The sequence below is a fragment of the Mirounga leonina genome, unplaced genomic scaffold (genome assembly GCF_011800145.1).
Source record: "Mirounga leonina isolate KUSES-001 unplaced genomic scaffold, KU_Mleo_1.0 Mir_168, whole genome shotgun sequence".
NCBI lineage: Eukaryota > Metazoa > Chordata > Mammalia > Carnivora > Phocidae > Mirounga > Mirounga leonina.
Window position 1 is genome coordinate 40,430,145 of NW_023270426.1, and position 9,532 is coordinate 40,439,676.

Consider the following 9,532-nt stretch of genomic DNA (forward strand, 5'->3'; position numbering starts at 1 on the left):
CTATAAAGAATGAGGCCAGGGGGGCGCCTGGGTGGTTCAGTCGGTTGGGCATCTGACTCTTGATTTCAGCTTGGGTCATGATCTCAGGCCATGGGGTCAAGCCCTGAGTCAGGCTCCACTCTCAGCAGGGAGTCTGCTTGTCCCTCTTCCTCTGCACCTCCCCTTGCTCTCTCTCTCTCAAATTAATAAACAAATCTTAAAAAAAGAATGAGGCCAGGTAATGGAATATCTTGAAAGCCAATTAGAAAGATGCATATTTGCTACATTGGAAAGAAGAGCCAGAACAGTTGTGAGCAGAGGAAGAGCATCCTGGAAGAGGCATTTCAGGAAGAGGTAACCAGCACAGTTCCTGTTCCTGGGAGTAAGATTTCCACCTTTATAAACATGTACTCTTGTCCTGACTGGGGGGGAAAAAAGGCTTCTAATAAATGGCATTGGTGAATAATAAGACCAGCAGCTAACTTGGACCAATCTCTAAATTAATTACCAGACTGCTATTTGATTGCCCAGTCTGGTGCTGGTCTCTGATGAGGAGTGTATTCTCAGATGCAGCTGATGTTTCTGACAGCGTTGTTGTCTTTGCATGCTAAAATGGCTAACGTTGTCCTTAAATGACTGACGGAGAGCTGCTCTGTGTGGGGTTTGGGGTTACAATAGCATCTATGTCTGATCTTAGACAAGCCGTGCTTATGTTCATGCATCTACTGATTGCAGTGGGAGAGTCCATCCTGCCCTTCTGTTACGTGCACTATGTCAGTGACACATTCTGTTTCTCCACAAAGCTAGAAGCCGTGAAGGTAATAGACAAAGTCTCACATCCTGAAGAGGTTCAAGGTTGCTTTGGTTTCCGGTGCCTCTTACCTTTTGGAAGACACTTGATTAAAATACAATGTTATTGGGCCTAAGGTTTCAGGTTAATCTCTTGGTGAGAGTGAGTTTCCTTTAGTTTCTCTGGCTTTGGATGGTATTTCTAATGATTGCCCTGGCTCCTTTCACAAAAATGGGGCCACACAACAATCCTTCCCTGTAGTTTAATTCCACTGCAGATTCTGGAGCTAATCCTCTTGTCAGACCAGGGAAATCACAGAACCTGGGATATTAGTTCCACGGCGTTGAGCAAAATTATCACTGTATCCAGTCCCCTTCTGTTAGTGCAACCTCCAGGCAGGAAAGGACACTGGTCTACCTTTTTGTGACCAAGTCTCTGCAGTCCCTGTAAGTACCTAGTCCTATGTCTGCAGATGTCCCTTTCCTGTAGGGTTCCGGACTTTCCCTCCTCACTCGCAAATTTCAGGAAATGCACTCTATGCATACCGATTGCCCCCATCTGGGATTGTGTTGCTGCCAACGCGTCCCCGGCACCCTGCAGCAACTAGAGAAGATGCAAAGTGGCCCCTCCCTGCACTGTTCCAGAGGAAGAGGAGCTCAGATGTAAACGGGCCAATGTCCTTGAGCTATGTAACTTGTGCGGTGTGAAGGTTTGTTGCGGGGGTGGAAGGAAGGAAAGGGAAATGGGGTGAAAAATAAGTGATTAAAAAAAGTAAGTAAATTAAATTTTTTTCTACCCCATCTTGAGGTGTAACATACATAAAGCGTAGACGTTTTAAATGTATATTTTAATGAATTTTTACATATTGGATACACTCAGGAAGCCCCTACCCAGATCAAGATACAGAACATTCCTCACAGCCCCGAAGAGATCTTGAATCCCTTTCCAGGCAATATCTAACACCCCCACCAGCCTGTACCCAGAGATAACTACTATTCTGACATCTGTCACCATATGTTAGTTTTGCTGTTCTTGAACTTGATATAAATGGAATCATACAGTATGTTCTTTTTGTATCTGGCTTCTTTTGCTCACTGTTATGTCTGTGCTATTCACCCATGTTGTTAGTCTTTGTTCTTTTAACTGGTTCATTTTCCTTAGGTTTATCTCCCCTTGGCTCATTCCACCATTGGAGTGGTGAGACCAAGAGTTAGGAGAGAGAGCATGCTTTCAGGGTGGACTTTAGGTCAGAGGAAAAGCAGTCTCTGTGGCTCCCACACAATCTACCCAGTTGTAAGACACAAGGTTCCATGTAGGCTTTAGGACTAAAGCTTAATAGGGACGTTCCTAGAGCTTTGCAGTGGACACCTGGATGATGGCCAAACTTTCCATCTTGCCTCAATCAGTGCTGTGTTCCGTTTATCTTTTGGCATCTTCCTTGGTATATTCCTCTGACTATGACGCTTGCCTAGACAGGGTTCTCCCCTGATCGTGTGATCTTCTATGAGTGCTTAAGTACAGATCCTGCTAATTCCTAACCTGTATACTGCTCTCACTCCTGACCAAAGAGTAAAAGAGTAGAGCTGATTTAGGACAAACCCACGATTATTCTTCACAGAGCAAGTCCTACCGATGGGGGCGCTGTAGCATTCTTACTGTTGACAAAGGGCAACTCATTAATTTCGTGTAAAATTTATTATCTTGCTGATGTCAGCTCTTGTGCTAGTCTTCCAGAAGATGCATTAACTTTCTGACACTTTGTTCTTTTTCCATGTGCAAGTAATTAATTCATATCCTGGTACAAAACTTTGTATCCCTCCCATTCTATCCCTTTAAACACTTAATTTAAATGTTAGGTTCTCATTTTATAAGAAAGGACTATGAATCCGTTCTTTGCCTGCTCCCTGAATCCACATCCCCCTCAAAGTAGAGAGAAAGAGAGAACATGAGTCTTCTGGTGCCCCCCACTGATCCCTGAGCTCATCTTTGGTACAATCTTCCTAGAACTTCTACTGCACAAACCTTTCATTGTCATCTAATCACCTAATTTCTTTCCCCATAAATAACCTGCCCTTTCTATTACTATCTTCTTCTGGAAAGGTTTGTGATTCCTTAGCTACTCACCTATGGAAGAAAAGGGGTGGGGGTGGAGGTGGGGACGGTTTGGTTGTGGGTATGTGTGTGTGTCTTCAGTGAAACTCTACTTAGTGTTGGCTTTTATTACTTCATTTCAACGAAACCTTCACATTTCTCTCTTGTCCTGGTACTGATGCTGTCACAGGTGTTTGAGGAAGAACATGGCTTATCTGCGTCCAAGTTTTATTTACTCATCTGTCTTCCTCATTAGGGTAGACTTCCGAGGATAGCACTGCGCCCAATGCATAGCAGCTTTTCAGTGAATGGTGACTGCATGTGTCAGCACAGAGGTACTGACTTCAAGGAGAGTGATGAGAGTAGTGGACAGGACTCACACTTCACCCCTGCTTGGAAAACCAGGTCCTGCTCTGCTGCTGCTGGTAGCCATTTACCACTTGATTCATAATCAACACAAAGGGAAGATAAGTTCCAATGTGATCAGTGTGACTTTTTTCGACACTGAGTCAAATGTAGAAGATAGTCGGATGACGATCTTTTTTGTTTGTTTCATAAAGGGCTTAGCACTTCAAGAAGGAGTGAAACAAAAGCCTTGTTGAAAGTGAAGACTTTTTCTTCCCTTTATCCCCATTCAACCGCATAGTTTGAGCACTGATTATGCATTAGACACTGGGAACACAAAGGTTGGTGAGGAAAAGATCCCTTGTTTCCAGACTGAGAGTAGCAGGCCAGAAAGGCAGCCTGACCCGGGGCATAAACGACAATTGAACACGAGGTGGTGAGTGCTGTAACGAAAGGAGGAAACTCAGTGATGTGGTGGCGGAGAGGCAAGAGGCCAGCTCTGCCTGGGCAGTCTGTCCACCCCACATAGACATGACTAACCAGAGAAACTGGCTGATAAGAAAATTCATGAAAGCAGGATTCTCTGTAACCAATCATCACGGTTTGTGTACTCCTCTGGGAAGTGGACCTTCAGGCGCAGCTTACTGGTTGGGTATATTTGCCAGGGGAGAGAGAAAGGATTGAGCAGAGGGAGGAGTCAAGCTTCAGTGCACGCCTCAGGCAATTCCTTAGGGAGCTCTGGAGCTTCGATCAGATCACCCCTCAGACTTGTCGCACATTGGGCCAAATGAGCCCGGCCTTTATATCCTTACCTTAACCCTTCACTGCGTATGGGCTACCCGAGAAGGGTGTGACCTTGGGGAAGGCAGATCTCTGCAGCTCAGGCAATCCCCACAAGAACCGACAGCTGAGGGCAGTCTGTCAGGTGCACTGCCAGATAACCCCTGTGCTTTGTGTATATCCAGCAGGCCTCCCTTCCTCAGGAGGGGAAGGCTAGCAAAACCAAGTACACCTGCTACTGCTGAGCCTAGTCTTGGGCCTGCAACTAAGACTCAGTGTATCTCTCCACCACTCACCATTCTGGAATCCCCTCACTCTCAGGTAGCATCTGGTTTCGGTGGCTTAGCTGGTGGCCTGACCATTCCTAAGGGGAATGAGCCCCTTGTCTCCATGTCCTTCTCAGGCTCGGGGTACTTACTCTCATCTCTCTCATCTGTTTCCACCACCATCTGGCAAGAGTGTAGCAAGAGGTACCCAAGTAGAGTTCCTGAGTTCCACAACATGTTCCTCCATGCCTCCATTGTGTAATAGTGGCCCTGCCTCCTCTTGATGAGCAGAGTCAATTATTCCTGCCTGAATAGTGACTCCTCTTCACCTTTGCTGGTCCCTTAACACAAGAAGCTTGAAATGCTCAGGGATAGCCTGCTTATAGCTTAATGAGGTTCTTATTGTTTTCTCTGGGGGAAAACAGTTCCCTTTGGCGATCAGAATCGCTAACCCTGAAGAACCTGATGTAAGGAGATGGTCAGCACAAATTCCCTAGGAGGGTTATTGGAATGATGGTAAGTAGGATCATTCCTGCTTTGACCTTTTGTCTCCTAGTATTATTAACTTGTTCTACTGGGGACACTGCACCCTGAGGATGGTGCCCCGTCCTTACAAACTATTGGCCCTGAGCTGATGCTTAAGCATGTCTTCAGCAAGCCATTCCAAATATCTGTCTGGCCAATAGCTTCTGGTTGGGATGGTATGTGATAAAGCCAAGGGAATTCTATGGTCATGGGTCCACACTCACATTTCCTTTGCTGTGAAGTGGGTCCTTGGTCTGATGGCTATTATGTGGGATCCCATGTTGGTGGATCAAATGTTCCATAAGCTCTTGGATAGTGGTGCTAGCGGAGGCTCTGTAGGCAGAAAAAGCTAGCATATAACCAGAATATTTGCCTATTACTGTCAAAAAAAATGAGTGGGAGGGGTCCAGTGTATTCAACTTCTTACCAAGGTGCTCTTTGGTATCCCTTCCTTGGGAAACACTGTTGCAGTTGTGGCTCAACATTGCTTTCGTTACTGACACGTTGCCCACTGGACAGTGACACTATTAGATCAGATTCCGTAAGTGGTGGCCTGCGCAGTTGGGCTCATACACAGTCTCTGTTTTTTCCCGTGGCTCTGTCCATGTGCCCATCATGCCAGCTGTGGGGTGGTCAATGATATAGGCTGACTGACATCAACCAGCCAAGTCATTTTGTCTGTCTGGTTGTTTAGTGCCTCTTTCATGGTGGTTTCTCCCTAGTAGGTGTTAATGTGTGAAACAAAGATCTTCACATTCCATGCCAACTCTCATATGTCCATCCACAAATACATACGCTACTTAATGAGAAATACTCTCAAGACACCAAAAATCAGTCATTTCCATTTAACCTCTGGGAACTCATTATTCAAACTTTCCCAGTCTAACCTTTGGATAACTTTCCCCACAAGGACTATCTCTACATTGACAGCAGAATTGAGTGTCAAGATGCTTTTCAACTGTTTTTAGAAAAAGACACCACTGAAGCTTGCTCCCCATAAAAGGTCAGTAATTTATTACTCCCACCTGTCTTCAAATATTCTAAGACCTCTATCCCTAATGTTGTTTGTCTTTGAGGAATGTTGGGCTGTGTTTTAAGATTTGATCTTTAGAATGTGTAACTTGGCAGGGCAGTCTGAAGTTTTACACTTAAAGGGATTAATCTCCATTACAGGAAGGTGAATGAAAAACAAAGCATTCTTATTCTGAGGGATGATTTTTCAACATGAATTTTTAAACCATTCAGAAAATGTTGTCAACCCTTTTAATTTGGGAAATATCTTTTATGTTATGTAACTATCTCTAACATTAAAAGATATTAAAATGTTAGTATACTCTTCATTGCTGAAAGCTAGTCTCCCAACTTCGTTTTGTATATGAGCAAAGGATGAAATTATTTCTGACACCTACAATAAAAAATATATTGTTGTTGAATAAAGGGTTGTTATTAGAAAGAAGTTATCCAACCAGTTAGGCCTGTGGCAGTTGCATAAACAGGGCCATGTTCCCTGTTAATGGTAGTATCCCACAAACCCTGTGGGCTCATAGGTAAACCAAAAGTACAATCCAACTTGGCTTATGGGTTTATAAGGGTATTTCATCTTTTTCTGATGTACAACATGAAAGGTTTAGCATTGCAAGAAGTCTTGGTCATCAGCATCTCCCCATTTTAGCTACTCTCACCAATTAATTACACAATTATTAAGGCAAAAGACTGATAAAGCTCAGTGTTACATACCTTAAAGTTATCAAGAACTTCCTATAGTTGGTTCATTTCCTTCAAGGTTGCAGATAGCATAGGAGTATTTTTTGGTTCCTTTGTATTTCTTTTTTCAAGGATGCTTGCTTTGAACCATGAATCACAATTCTACCCCTCCTGTTTGTACCTGCCCTTTCCCCCCTCTTTTTCCTCCTCTTTGGTTGCTACACCCCATTCATACCCATGAGAGAGTGAAGGAAAGCCAGAGGAAACAAAAGAAAAGGCTCAGTTGAGTCAGGGAAGTACCTTATACTAGAGAGAAGTGCCTATGTGCTGTTCCATTGCTTTCTCCAAAACACAATATAGATTGTTTTATATTCTTCCACTGTCTGCTGCTGTTAGAAGTAAAAATTCAGTGCATGAATTTGAGTATCAAGAAAAATCATGAATACAGTTATCTGAAACCCACTTCATTGGACACCGATGAATGTAACTGGGATACCAACCCCTTGTCAAATCAAAGGAAAGAATTAAGCATCAATTCTCTGTTTAAGCTAATAGGTTTAGTTGAGGAGGGAACATTCTTGTTTACAGAGAATTTCAGCTAAGTGTGGAAGGAATGATAGCTTTGTAAAATAATTATTTGAAATCCCTGAAATAACTGATTCAGGCAAAGATTGTCAATGGTTGATACCATTATTGGAAGGGCTGATGGGGAACTTTACAAGGGAGGGGTTCGCTGTCACTACATGAACCCTCTGATAATCTCACCATCACCAAGAGTGGAACAACCAGACATGTGGGCCTCCTCATACAATGGTCTAGGAAGCTCACAGTGTCTCTGTGAAGTGTCCTTGCAGCAACAATTTTTTAAAAAATGAACTTGAATATAATCAAGCCTCTGGAGTTTACTTCCATCAGTAGCAAATATGGGAGATAGAGAAATAAGTTAAATGATGCCACAAAGAAGCAAACAGATAATTTCAGAATGTGGGACATTCTTCAAGGCAGCTCACCTGGTTTCTGCCACTGGTCAAGAGCAGTGGGTGGAGAAAAGCTGCTCCAGATTGGGCTGCACAGTAACCAGATGCCATGTGTTTGCATCCTGCTTTGAACAAACCAACTATGAAAAGACTTTTTTTTAATTTAAATTCAAATAGCCAACCTATAGAACATCATTAGTTTCAGATGTCGTGTCCAAGAATTCATCAATTGCATGTAATACCCAGTGCTCATCACAAGACTTTTTCAAAAAAGATTTTAATTTATTTGAGAGATAGAGCAGAAGTGGGAGGGGCAGAGGGAGAGGAAGAAGCAGACTCCCTGCTGAACAGGGAACCTGACAGGGGGCTCTATCTCACAACCCTGAGATCACGACCTGAGCCAAAACCAAGGGTCCGACGCTGAACCGACTACAGCACTCAGGCACCCATATGAGAAGATTTTTTTTTTTTAATAATCTGAGAAACTTTATTAAGGAATGGATTTTAGATCATATAAAGGCATTATTGTTAAAGTTTTGGTGTAATAATGGCAGTATGAATGTGATTTAAGGGTTCCTAATTTGGGGAGCACCTAAGTGGCTCAGTTGTTAAGCGTCTGCCTTCGGCTCAGGTCATGATCCCAGGGTCCTGGGATCGAGCCCTGCATCAGGCTCCCTGCTCCGTGGGAAGCCTGCTTCTCCCTCTCCCACTCCCCCTGCTTGTGTTCCTGTTCTCGCTGTCTCTCTCTGTCAAATAAATCAATAAAATCTTTTAAAAAATAAAGAAAGAAAGAATTCCTAATTTGGGGCACCTGGGTGGCTCAGTGGGTGTGACAGACTCTTGATTTTGGCTCAGGTCATGATCTCCAGGTTGCAGGATCCGCCCACATCTGGCTGGCTTGGGCTCCATGCTCAGCATGGAGTCTGCTTGGGGTTCTCTGCCTCTCCATCTGCTCCTCCCCCAGCTTGCTCTCGCTCTCTCTCTGAAATAAATAAATAAATAAATAAATAAATAAATAAATAAATAAATAAAATCTTTAAAAAATAAATTAAAAAAATAAAGTTCCTATTTTTAGAGATTCATAGGTCAAGTATGCAGGGATGAGGTGACTTGATGTCTGAGATGTACTTTTTGAAATTTCAGCAAAGGCAAAAACAGGGACAAATAAATGTTGCAAAATTTTATAATTATGTGATTATGATTATATGTAATTATAATCAGGGTGAAGGGTATATGGAGGTTTATTATACTATATTTGCTATGCTTATGTGTGTTTGGAATTTTTTTTACAAAAAATTTTTTTTACAAAAATTCCAAATGGGAGAGAGAGAAAAGAAGGCAAAAAAGCAAGAACATATACTAAAATGAGAGGACATGTAAACACTTTAAAACCTAAGAACCAAAGCTTAAACAACTTTAACTTTTTATAGGAGCTCACAGATTTCAAATATCCTATTATGGAGGAAAAACATTTCATGAGAAAACGATACAATGAAGTGTGTGTCTGTGTGTCTGTGTTTACATTTCTAATTCCTTAAATAGCAAGCAACAAATCTAGTCTTTAACAAAATGATAAAATTCCTATATCCTATAGGGTATGTTCCTAGACAGACAACCCACATGTAATATATGAGATAAATATTTTAATCTTACTGCATTTTTAACCCCCCCAAATGTCTTCATTTGAAAATAACAGTTAATAATTATTGGGGCACCTGGGTGGCTCAGTTGGTTAAGCATGGGACTCTTGGTTTTTACTCAGGTCATGATCTCAGGGGTGTGAGATGGAGCTCCACCTTGGGTTCTGGGCTCTCTGAGGAGTCTGCTTGAGGTTCTCTCTCTTCCCCTTTCCCTCCCCCTCTGCCCTTCTCCCCACTCTCACTCTCTCTCTCTCAAATAAATAAATAAAATCTTAAAAAAAAATAACAGTTAATAATTATTGCCAATGTAAACAGCAAACAGAGAGATACAGCTTAGAACAGATGTATTATTAGTTCACTGTAATTGTATACATGGGGATTCAAATGTACCAAACTAAACAAGAACTAGTTTGGTACCTTGCCCTGCATTACAAA